This window comes from Ostrinia nubilalis, chromosome 13 (genome assembly GCF_963855985.1).
Source record: "Ostrinia nubilalis chromosome 13, ilOstNubi1.1, whole genome shotgun sequence".
Taxonomy (NCBI): domain Eukaryota; kingdom Metazoa; phylum Arthropoda; class Insecta; order Lepidoptera; family Crambidae; genus Ostrinia; species Ostrinia nubilalis.
In genome coordinates, this window is record NC_087100.1 from 2,368,008 (window position 1) to 2,378,797 (window position 10,790).

General features: G+C 37.4%; 1 long non-coding RNA gene across 1 annotated transcript in view; it reads left to right on the forward strand.

Annotated features, from left to right (window-relative positions):
• Positions 1 to 10,459, forward strand: part of LOC135077415 (uncharacterized) — a 143,938-nt gene extending 133,479 nt beyond the window's left edge. The window contains exons 5-6 of the long non-coding RNA XR_010258455.1: positions 6,287 to 6,333; positions 9,488 to 10,459. This is a non-coding gene — a long non-coding RNA (uncharacterized LOC135077415). The remainder of the gene's footprint in view (positions 1 to 6,286; positions 6,334 to 9,487) is intronic.
• The last annotated feature ends 331 nt before the right edge of the window (positions 10,460 to 10,790 follow it).

The following is a 10,790-nucleotide window of genomic DNA, read 5'->3' on the forward strand; positions in this document are numbered from 1 at the left end:
GTGTCCTGTGATGGGAGAAGGAAACATTTGCGATCTGATTTGTTTATTGTAGTGGTGCTACGACACTTTTGCATGTCCGTAACGATCTATTAAAATAATGGTGCTTGAGAAAGTGAGGGCCACAGACTGATAAAGATATAAATAAAATGACTCGTAAACTTTAGGTATGTGGAGTGATTGGAATGAATTCACATACTTATGTGAGATAAACATTACAGATATTTTATGAATTACCGTTTCGAATTTGTTTGTGTTTTGAATTTTTGGGAATACAGAATGTTTGGGTAAATCCCGTATGATAAAATGGGTGTTAACGGGCTTTGTAATCATTTCAAAGTCATTAATTTATTGTGTTAGAACCTAGTTTTGTATTTTGATCATCAATATTAAAACAAATTCTAAGTAAATATGCAAACCAAACACGGTTACGGTTGTTGCGGTTCTTCAGAGTCACTTTGTGAGTTTGAATCAAATAATCAGTAGAGACACATAATTTTCTACTGCTTACTTTTATCGATTCATTAGCAAATACCGGTGTAATTCACTAACCAATTTGTTTCCTCCCATAAACCACTCGTCATCCTTTTACCGGTTGACTGGAGATGTCAAAATAGTAACTCGTTAAGTAGTTTACGATCAACGCTGTCAGTGTGTCCGCGTCCTAATCGAAACTTGATTTGATTTCGGTGAAGTTCGAGACCCATAGCTATAAACCTCCATTAAATAACTATTCTAGTGACGAAATGTTAAAAAAATAAAGTTAAGGAACCTAACTAAACAATCTAACCTAAGATGGTTCTTAAAAAAATCAAGTAACATGCAAGCCAAGAGTTTGATTAATTTATGCAATTTTAATTTCAACTCGAGTGATAAAAATAAATAGAATAATAAAATTATAATGAATTTACATGGTTAGCTAGTAGTCAAGCATGTAAATCACATATTGTTGTATAAATCACCCCCATAGGAAAAAACACTATTTGGTTGTGATTTTTCCACAGCACCAGCTGTAGATGTAGATATTAATGTGGTAGAGGTATCGTTCATTTGAAGTTAACGTTAAAATATTATATTTTGACCACAGCCCGGTTATTTCAATTACAATTTCGATTTGTTAAAATAAGATCAGGTTATTAATACGAGTCGAGAGATAGCGGATTTAAAATCCCGTTGTGAGAGTACGCCGATTACAGTCTCTTTAGTATACTTTAATATTTATTGAATACGGTAATTTGTATTGTGATTTATTTATACATTATGTCGCTTGTTCAATTATTGTTCGTAATTGTGGTTGTTATAATATTTCATAGTTAATGCGTTTAGTGTAAGCGCTTAGTACAAAGTCTGTGGATAGGATATCGAACCTCGATATTTTTTGTGATGAGCAATAGAATGGTTCATCTGAGTCATTGATGTCTATAGATATTTAAGTAGGTAGTCGCATACGCTGTCAGTTTGTTGCTATGAAATTAAGGTCTTAATTCTATAGCGGTCTTAAAAGCATCGATCAAAAGTTTATGGTGCATCTTTTTGGATCGGAATATAGATGCGCCCTACGGATCCTTGGAGTCTGTAGCTGTAGGTGCTCATTATTGAGAATAACTTAAGTATGTAACCTCTTCGTTATTAGTCAAAAGTCATGACTAATAACGGACGTAATTGTTGAACAAAGATACCCCTTCCCAGCGGTTTCCATAGCGCACGCGACATGCGAAAATGCACTGCCTGAAAGAATCACACAACCTATTCCGATTACTATGGAAACCGCTGGGAAGGGGTATCTTTGTTCAACAATCACGTCGAAACTAATAGACGTAGACTAATAAATTTACGTTCGTTTTGTAGAATAGCTCAAATACTAATAAAAAAATGCAAATAAAACATACCTTAACGACCCGGTTTTTCTTGTGTTGGAAAATAACTGAAAAAGAAGTGAAAAAAGTCATGTTTTTTTCTAATTAAATCCATTCTTACTCCCTTAAAATGTATGAAACTTGTATCTGTTTTCTACTTTTGCTAATAGATAATTTTATTGGCTATCGCATGATATAAAATATTTGCTTATTAATGTTAAGCTACCCACGCTTTCACTTGTTTTTGAAGGAAGAGGTGAAAACTAAAAATTAAAAACTTAAATCCTTGTAATTTTGCAATAAATGGGTCAAGCCCCAAATTTGAAGTATTTTTATCGATAAAATTGTCCCTAGATTTGGCCCATAAAGTTTGATCACTACATGCCCGGACACACTGTATATTCACATTCCATACTGTTTTAATTGATTGAGTATATCGATCTCAAAACTTATCTCACTCGATTTCAATCACGAAAATAGTGAAGGCTTTTTCTTTAGCGCGTATGTGTTTATTTTGAGCGATACAGCCGATAGAAGAGAAACGTCTCTATCGGCGCGCGCGCATATCCGCGGCGTCGTAAAGCACGATGCTATCGCTGCGCGGATACCATGTATTTGAACGCAGCACCGTGACGTGTAGGGGTGGCACACTGTTTTATTTGTTGTGTTATTCGGCCTGATCATAGTGATCATCACTTTCTATCAAATGAGATGCAGGCCAAGGCATTCCTTGTTGTGGATAAAAAAAATCCTGAAGAATCAACTTTCACCGACATTTTTTGATGCCAAAAAGATTCTTCAGGAATTTTTGTTGCCAAAAACTGGATAGCCCTTCGTTCTTGGTTCAGTAGAAACTTTTGCTCACTCATTTACTCCATGACATTTGCGACATGTATGGGTAGCGTTCATACACATTTGCTCTAGATTGTCATCGCCAAGTTTTAATGTAAACCAAAGAGTTTTAGTTTTACGTAAGTGTTATTGCTGGCAGGTGCCAGCAATAACACTTACGTAAAACTAAAGCTCGTAAACCTTCACCGACAATTCTTTTTAGATTGTTTCCTATGGCTGAAATGATAAAGATGAATAACGATCTGAGTTTGCTGCTGAACATAGGCTTATAAAATATGTTATTTGACACGATGGATCCGCACTTACTATTTTCACTTTAATTTGGCGTCAAAGAAACGTCTAAAACCAATCGTAAGGTCTTCTTGCCTATAAAATTGGTTGGCCTATTCACAAGCTACTGCCTGTGTCTACTATTATGTATTGTGTCAATGGGTTGTATTTTTTGATAAAGCATCAACGTTATAGTCCTTTTGACTTACTCAACTAGTCCCCAAAAGCTTCTGCAGCACTGACAGCCCTGGACGCAGCCGGTGCGCCGGCGCACGCAGCTACAATGTCGCCGGCGCCGCGCGATTGTTGTACGCGACGCTCATCCTTATCTAGAGACAAGTCGTTAGCTGTTTCCGCGGAGGATCAATCAGTGTACCTGTCTACTATTATGTATTGTGGCAATGCGGTACTTTTTGATAGATTAAGGCTGTTTCTGTTTCTTAAGATGAATAGGATCTTCATCAATTCTCGTAAATGTTAAACGCACTGTGATGTACCATTTTTTGTGTCTTGCCGCATAAAGAAAACGTATAAAAATGCAACATTTCGACCGTTAGCTGATATACTCTTGAAATGTCTCGCTGAAACTCCATTCCGTTGCATGATTTCGATGACCAGTCTCTCTAAGATCTTAGAGTTAAGAAGAATGATTATGTACCTGACTGAATGGTGGCAATAGCCTGCTTCTATCTCAGATATTTTAGTGATTGGTGCTTTCTGCGTCTGATCGAGGTTATTGTTGCATAAATAAAATAGTGTTGTTGGTGTGTATAGTGTTATCATTTTGTCAGATCTTGGAGCCAGTAGAACACATTTATATCTTTGACGGGATAATAGAATCGAATGGTTCACATAATTAAAGGCCTTGCAATCATTAGGCTTCTATATGAAGTATAATATTAGTTTGCATTGAATAACAACATTTATGTTAATGACAAATATCACGAGCGCGGAAAATAGCGCGTTGCAAGTGTGCAATAATGATAATTGCGAAAGTGTCAGTGCTATGTCATCGTAAGGATTACGTCACACCACGCCTAAATATAGTACTTTACTATTTTATGTGTGTTAAGTGTATGTAAATAAATGATTTATCTCTTAAGTACAGGATATTAAAAACATCATTCTAACGACTAGTTAAAATCCAAATAAAAAGCTTAATAAGTATATTTTATGGTATACTCGTAGAGTAGAATCAGTGTCATCCTGCTTGCAAAGAATGCATCATATAATTTCTGTGATAACTACGTAAATTTAATTATCAAGAATGACTAATCAAGATTAGCTTATCAATACGTTAACAATCTGATATACTTTCTGTTCAGTTAACCTTTGGTGAATGAAATGAGTAGAGACGATAATCTCTACATAAGTCATTTTCATTCACAATTTCCGCCCGCGCCCACTGGACAACGGACCTAAGTCCTCGCGGTGAAGCCCCTGTAATAACCCGCGTAATGATAGCTGCACCATTTTTAATGACAGCTTATCATTAATAATACGAATGCGTATCTCGGGCGTTATCATTAGGTGGCGCCTGCTTACGTAACGCGGAATGTGGGACGGATCTATTTTGATGCAGCTGAGCGGTGACGACACACAGGATAAACTAAATGTTGCAACGATGCATTCGGTGTATGCTTGACGTGAAAATAGGGTAGCTGACATACTAGTCAATTGACATACTTATGAGATATCAAAACGCGACTCTTTCATACATTTTGTATAAGAGGATGATGACGTCGCCGCTTTGCAATTTAATTTGAACGTAGCACCGTAGTACCATGCTGAAGTTATGGTTTTAAAAACTAGGCTTAGTTACTTATTCTGAAAAAGGCTTTAATTATACTCAATATGATCTGTTTTATTCCTGAATAAGCAGCATATTTCGATCCATTCCAAAGTTAATTAAAAGATCACATCTTCACAAATCCGAAATAGTAACTTCAGCGCGTTCGGACATATCTGAATCGGTCCAACAATCCAAACTCGAAACCGAGTCTGGGGCTTGAATAAACAATCGAGTGACGAGCAGCGAATCGATACCGACTCGAACTGTCTCGGCGCGAGTGCATTACCGACGAAGTTAATCGACGCCGCATCTCTACATAGACGGCGGAGCAGACATCTCGCTGCACCGCCGTCTCGGGTTTATGAACTCCGCCCAACAAACAAATTTACACCCTATTACTGGCACGCTAAAATCACATTTACAACCTGAGCGGCCATAAAATACGTTTCAGTTCTATGCTGTAGTGCTAAAGTCCGTTTTGCGGCGGAACGGCGATATAGGCTTGAAGTTGGGTCGGAAAATGAAGCGCCGTTTATAGTACGATAGAGTACTATCGTAGTACGCGGCGGTGTGGGGCTGCAGCGCGCGTGTGCGCTGCACGTATACTTATGAATGGAGTGGTCTATATCAGTCTGAGGCAAGGCCTTATTGATTTTTTCCAGCTTCGCCGCCGTTTCGCAGAACGCGGACCTCCACACATTAAACGCCAGCGATTTTTTTTACCTACGCATGCATGTTTGTATTTTTACGGCACTTTTTATGACTCCGGCCGTTCCGACACATGGGTGCATGACATTCAGTATAAATAACATAAAAGGTCTAATGAATTAAATTGAGATGCGACTTGTTTTGTTTTGCCGTGATGAATGGGCGGCTTCAGATAAATATGTTAATGTTTAGCACTAATTAAATGTTAATAATTTATTGCGATGTTTGCGTGTGACCGGGAGACGCTTGCATCTCGAAGTTGCAGTCGTTTGAATTTGAATTAGTTATCGTTATTTGATATTTTAAATCTGTCTAATGGAACAGTTGCACTCGGAAATATGTTGTTAAATCTATTTACGTATCTTCCAAGAATGTTTTGTTGTTGAAAAAAGCGAACAATACATTTCGGCTGTCACACGTGAGGTTCCCCGGAATGCCCGCAGGCGGCGCTGTTGGCTTAGGACCATTGTCCCCGCTTCCGATCCCGGGTGAACTCACGCACATCTGTCGGCTACGGCAAATAACGTTCATTTTACAATATTTTTACAAGAACACTTTGTAGCATCGATCCTGGCCAACATGTCACGATTAAAAATCTTTTATGGAGTGAATCAAATTACATAAGTAGCTATATCATTTTAATTAAATGTGATTTGATGACAGTTTAAATCTTTCTTATCTTTCCTTATGTTCTAGAACAGATGAAGAACCATCAAAAAGAAGTGAAACATTTTTATGATAGAATAGAAGAAGGTACCTTACTTAATCTTATCTTGATCGGAAAATTAACCGAATTTTCTTTATTTTCCAGGTAAAATACCCCACCTGAGCAACAGTATGAAACCACTTGCTGCAATGGTAAGCCAAAATTCACATACCTATTACACTGTGACGTTACATAAGCCACAGCTACTGTTTATTAAATATTATATTTCCGTGACATGTTACGTGTGACACTGACAGCTAGGCGGGTCGGGGTGACAGGTACAGACGCCGGCACATCAAGCTTAACATTGTAGCAACCAATTGTATCGCAATAGGTGTTATTTTGCAACAAAAAATCATGATCTGTTGGCGATTGTACTTGTAAATCTCCAAAACTATTTACCTATTTTCATCGTGTGTATCATTAATACCTATGCATGTAGCTTCTTATTTAATTACAACTATATTATTGTAATAATTAGGGAACGATTAATATGGGAAATACAAATTAATTAGTTCTAAGAAAATTAAAGCGCCCAATTACCTACATTTAGAAATTAGTTTCATATCATCATACGTTATTAATCAAGCAATGAGCTCTGGAGATAATACTATTATAGTGTTTATCGATAAGTTTCCGGGCCGTCCTTCATTATATCGATAGGGATAATTTATTTATCGACAGATAAGTCACGATAAATGGGGCCGCACGGTAGCGTTCCTTCGCCTCACCTTGAAATGCTATAGTTACGTGCCGTTTATAGCGTAATATAAACTCTAGTAGCATCTAATAAAAATATTGCTGTAATCTCTCTAATTGTTATAAATTAAGTGTTCAACTCTTTACTTCAACCTAACACAAAATGCCAACTGATTGCGTTCTTTATGACTAAAGTAATAAGGTTCGAGATCAGTAAAAGTAGTTTTTTAGGTTGACTTGACGTTTCCTGTAGAAAAATATTAGGGCTTCAAAAGTACTTATAGTTTGCTACAGATTTTCTTAGGATATCGGTGAATGATACTCGATAAAACATATTTGATGTCTAATATTTCAAATATCAATGTGAAAAAATGCGGTTAAGTAAACATAAAGACGAAAAGTCACGTAACTTCAACTCACATTAATCATTTTATGGCTCCTGTAAAACATGTAATGGCACTCATAGAAAATTTCGTGATTTGTGCAATTCACGACCCAAAGTATCTTCAGTTATCAAGACGAAGTAATACGAACATGACTACGTAGGTACCTACGTCTGGAGGCCATAGCAACAATACAGAGGATATACAAAAAACTGGCGCCTCATTTGTAATACAAATATTTCATACATAGCGCGATATCATTACGGCTCTTGCGTCACCGAGCATACAACAAAGCTCGCCAACAATTTGTTCAGGTGAATCGCTATGAACACATTTCAAACAATAGCATCTTTATAGAATCTATGTTACCAGGTCGAGTGTTTCAGTTTCATTAAAATGTGACGATTTCGCAATTGTAACTGTTTCAAAATTTATCAATAGAACAATTAATAGAACGTAAACGATTCAAGCTCTTGAATTCGCGCGGTGCGCGTTAGCTAGCAATGTATCGTAAAATTTTAGAACGGTCCGGAATTCAACTTTATACCTGTTACCATATTCTAACGCCGCCCATTAAAAAAGAATCATTATACTCGATAACCATCCACATATCGATATATCTTGAGTTCATTTCCTTTCATTTGTTTTAATTTATCGGCCGAAAATTGCCATTTATAATTCTCACTCTGAGATTTATACGCCGATAAATACATTCTGAACTCAAAATGTCAATACAAACATACGAAAGGAAAAATCAAATCTGCGCGCCAGAGTCGTAAACGAGATAAAATCTGAAACATTTAACGCTACAGACAATAGAATTTTAAAACCCTATCAACTTCAGCAATTTAGGGCAGCTGCGAATATAATGTCGAATGGTGGACGTCAGCAGGGAAAGGGATATTTTTTGGGAGCGGCAACAGCTGTTTCTGGACCAGCGTCGAGCGATTTAGCTCCGGCGCTGATGACAAATGCGCGGGGTTCTCGCAGGGCCGGCCGCCCAGCCGCTTGAACTACAGGAATGTTACTTGCCGAGTTCGCCGCCGGCTCGCATTATTTCGGTAGTAATATATGGGATTAAGAAACGGGGTAAATCGTCAAGATTATCGCAGGGCGTGGGCGAAATGGAGGCCATGACGAAACTCTGATTGATAACGTTATTGTACGATAAAGCCGTCAGCCGCGGTTGCTATGCCGCGGCCGGGGCCCCACGAATATTCCTATGGCTCTTGTATTCAGCGTGTTAATTACACGGAAAATGATAACAGCATTGATATAACGTGAGCTGAGATTCTAAACTCAAAATGGGTACACTGATAACTATTTCGTACGCATCATAACGAGTGATAATAACTGAGACGTGGCAACGCGGCTGTCCTTGAATAGCAATTCAGTGAGATACGTAGACAGCTACGGAAACAGCTAGTGCCTTTGGAATGTACGAGTAATAATAAAAACAGATGAACGCGCTCGTTACTCAGGATGTCATCGATTGACGTATTATGTTGCATTAGCATTCAGCAGATATAACTTGGACTCACAACTGGTCAATCACTCCTTCATTCATTCCCGTCCCGCATTGATTCGGAGACTTAGCTGAGTCACTCCGCACATATTAATCTCGCTCCACCCTTGCGGTACTCTGCGGGATTCGACACAGTAAATATGACGATTAACAAATACCCAGTAGATTCGCGCGAAAGTTCACAACTTCGCGATTGCTTTTGTTAACGGCGACAACAATGCAATTTAGAGTATGTATTAACACCGAAGAAGCGCCGCGTCATCGTTTTCAAGTACCCGGGCGTGTCCCGAGATTGTAATGTGACTGAGCACTTTTGTATTCCTACCTTAATTGACTTCACCATTTGACACTTTTTCTATCTTCGCAGATGTGTTCGAGTTAATTTATAATAACGTATTGTTAACTGTAGTCACTTTATCCTTATAGATTCTCACCTTAGTCTCTTGAGAATTGTTCTTTAAAAACACTAATAGACACGTTCATATTTTAAAGGGTCACCTTGAGGAAAATAGTGATTTTCTAAATTGTACCTTTTTTGATTTTGGTATTATGGTAATAATAAGATACAAAATTGTTGTGGTGTCCGTATTTATTGCTAATTTATTGTTTTTGTCACAGTGACTGTCATTTAGCAAAGTGGTCGCCAGTGTTGGTCTCTCCATTTCGCTCGTTCTAATTCAAAGGTTATTATTGTTACAGATCCAGCGTGACCCGTCTGATGCAGATCGCTATCTTCGCTCGACTTAGTCCACCATTTTAGATTAGGCTCTTTGTGTTATAATCATATTAGAATGTTCCGTAAATTAATCTTTTCATCTGTTGAACAATGCGGAATGTGCAGTTACCACTCATCATCGAAGTTTCTTCATTCAATGCCTCCCATCTCTGTGAATCGTGATAGTGTTCTACTGCACTCTCTCTTGTTCTCGCTACTCAAAAGTGATTTGTAACATGGGCAGTCCAATCGTCACAGATATGTTTTATGTGAAACCAACAAAGTATTGATAAGGTCCCGGAGGGAATCGCAAAAATGCTCTTTAGTTTATAAGCGTGACAGTGCACATTGTGATCCTCGTAACGTTTTTCCGTTTTCCTTCGCGATCCTGACATGTTCGCGCGTTATTGTTTTATTTTAATTTATTATTATTTTATGAATTTTTAAATTGTATACTTTGTTACGTTAAGAGTTTTGAATTATATTGACTAACACATACTAAACAATTCTAACGCATGACTTTTATTTTACAAAATCAACTCGCGAGTGTGCATGACGTTAAAGTTTTTAATATTTTTAATGTTTTATAATATGTTAAGATAGACAACCTGCTACTCTGACATGCGTATCTTAAAACAAATGTGATATTGATTTTGAAATGTTTACTTCAACAATTTGTACATAATGTAATCGGAATAATTCAATGATGAGATCGATCATATAATTGTCGTACGCCTTGCTCCATAAAACTTGATTTTAGGTTACAATCGAATCATTACTTAAATTCGAGTTTTAGTTCTTGCATGGCAATACCCGGGGATTGCATTCTAGTTTTTTGTAAGATGAAAAATTTGATTATGCAATCTGTTTAATTTATAAAATGTTAATTATGAATTAGTTGAGAATTGTTTTATAATTATTGATTTAGAATCGTTCAATAAACATTTCGGCATGAAGATTTTGTTTCTTTAAGCTCCGCGGATGTTCCCACAGCGTCTCGCATGTCTCATGAGCGGTGAATAGCTCTTTTGGAGGTCGAACGTAAAGTCATTTTTCAATTAATCCAATGTCATCAGGACAAGCCGACCTCTGCTCCGAACCGGCTAAATAACCTATGTTCGATGTCCTCCGTCGTTCGGGCGATAATCAACTTTATTAGTGGGATATTAACAACTGAATTTAATTACGTCCCATTGAGACATCGGCATATACTTGAGTAAATTTGAACAGTTGTTTCCTTCGTCAAATTGTCGTAAATTACTTTCCTACAGGTCTAGCGGATCGGGG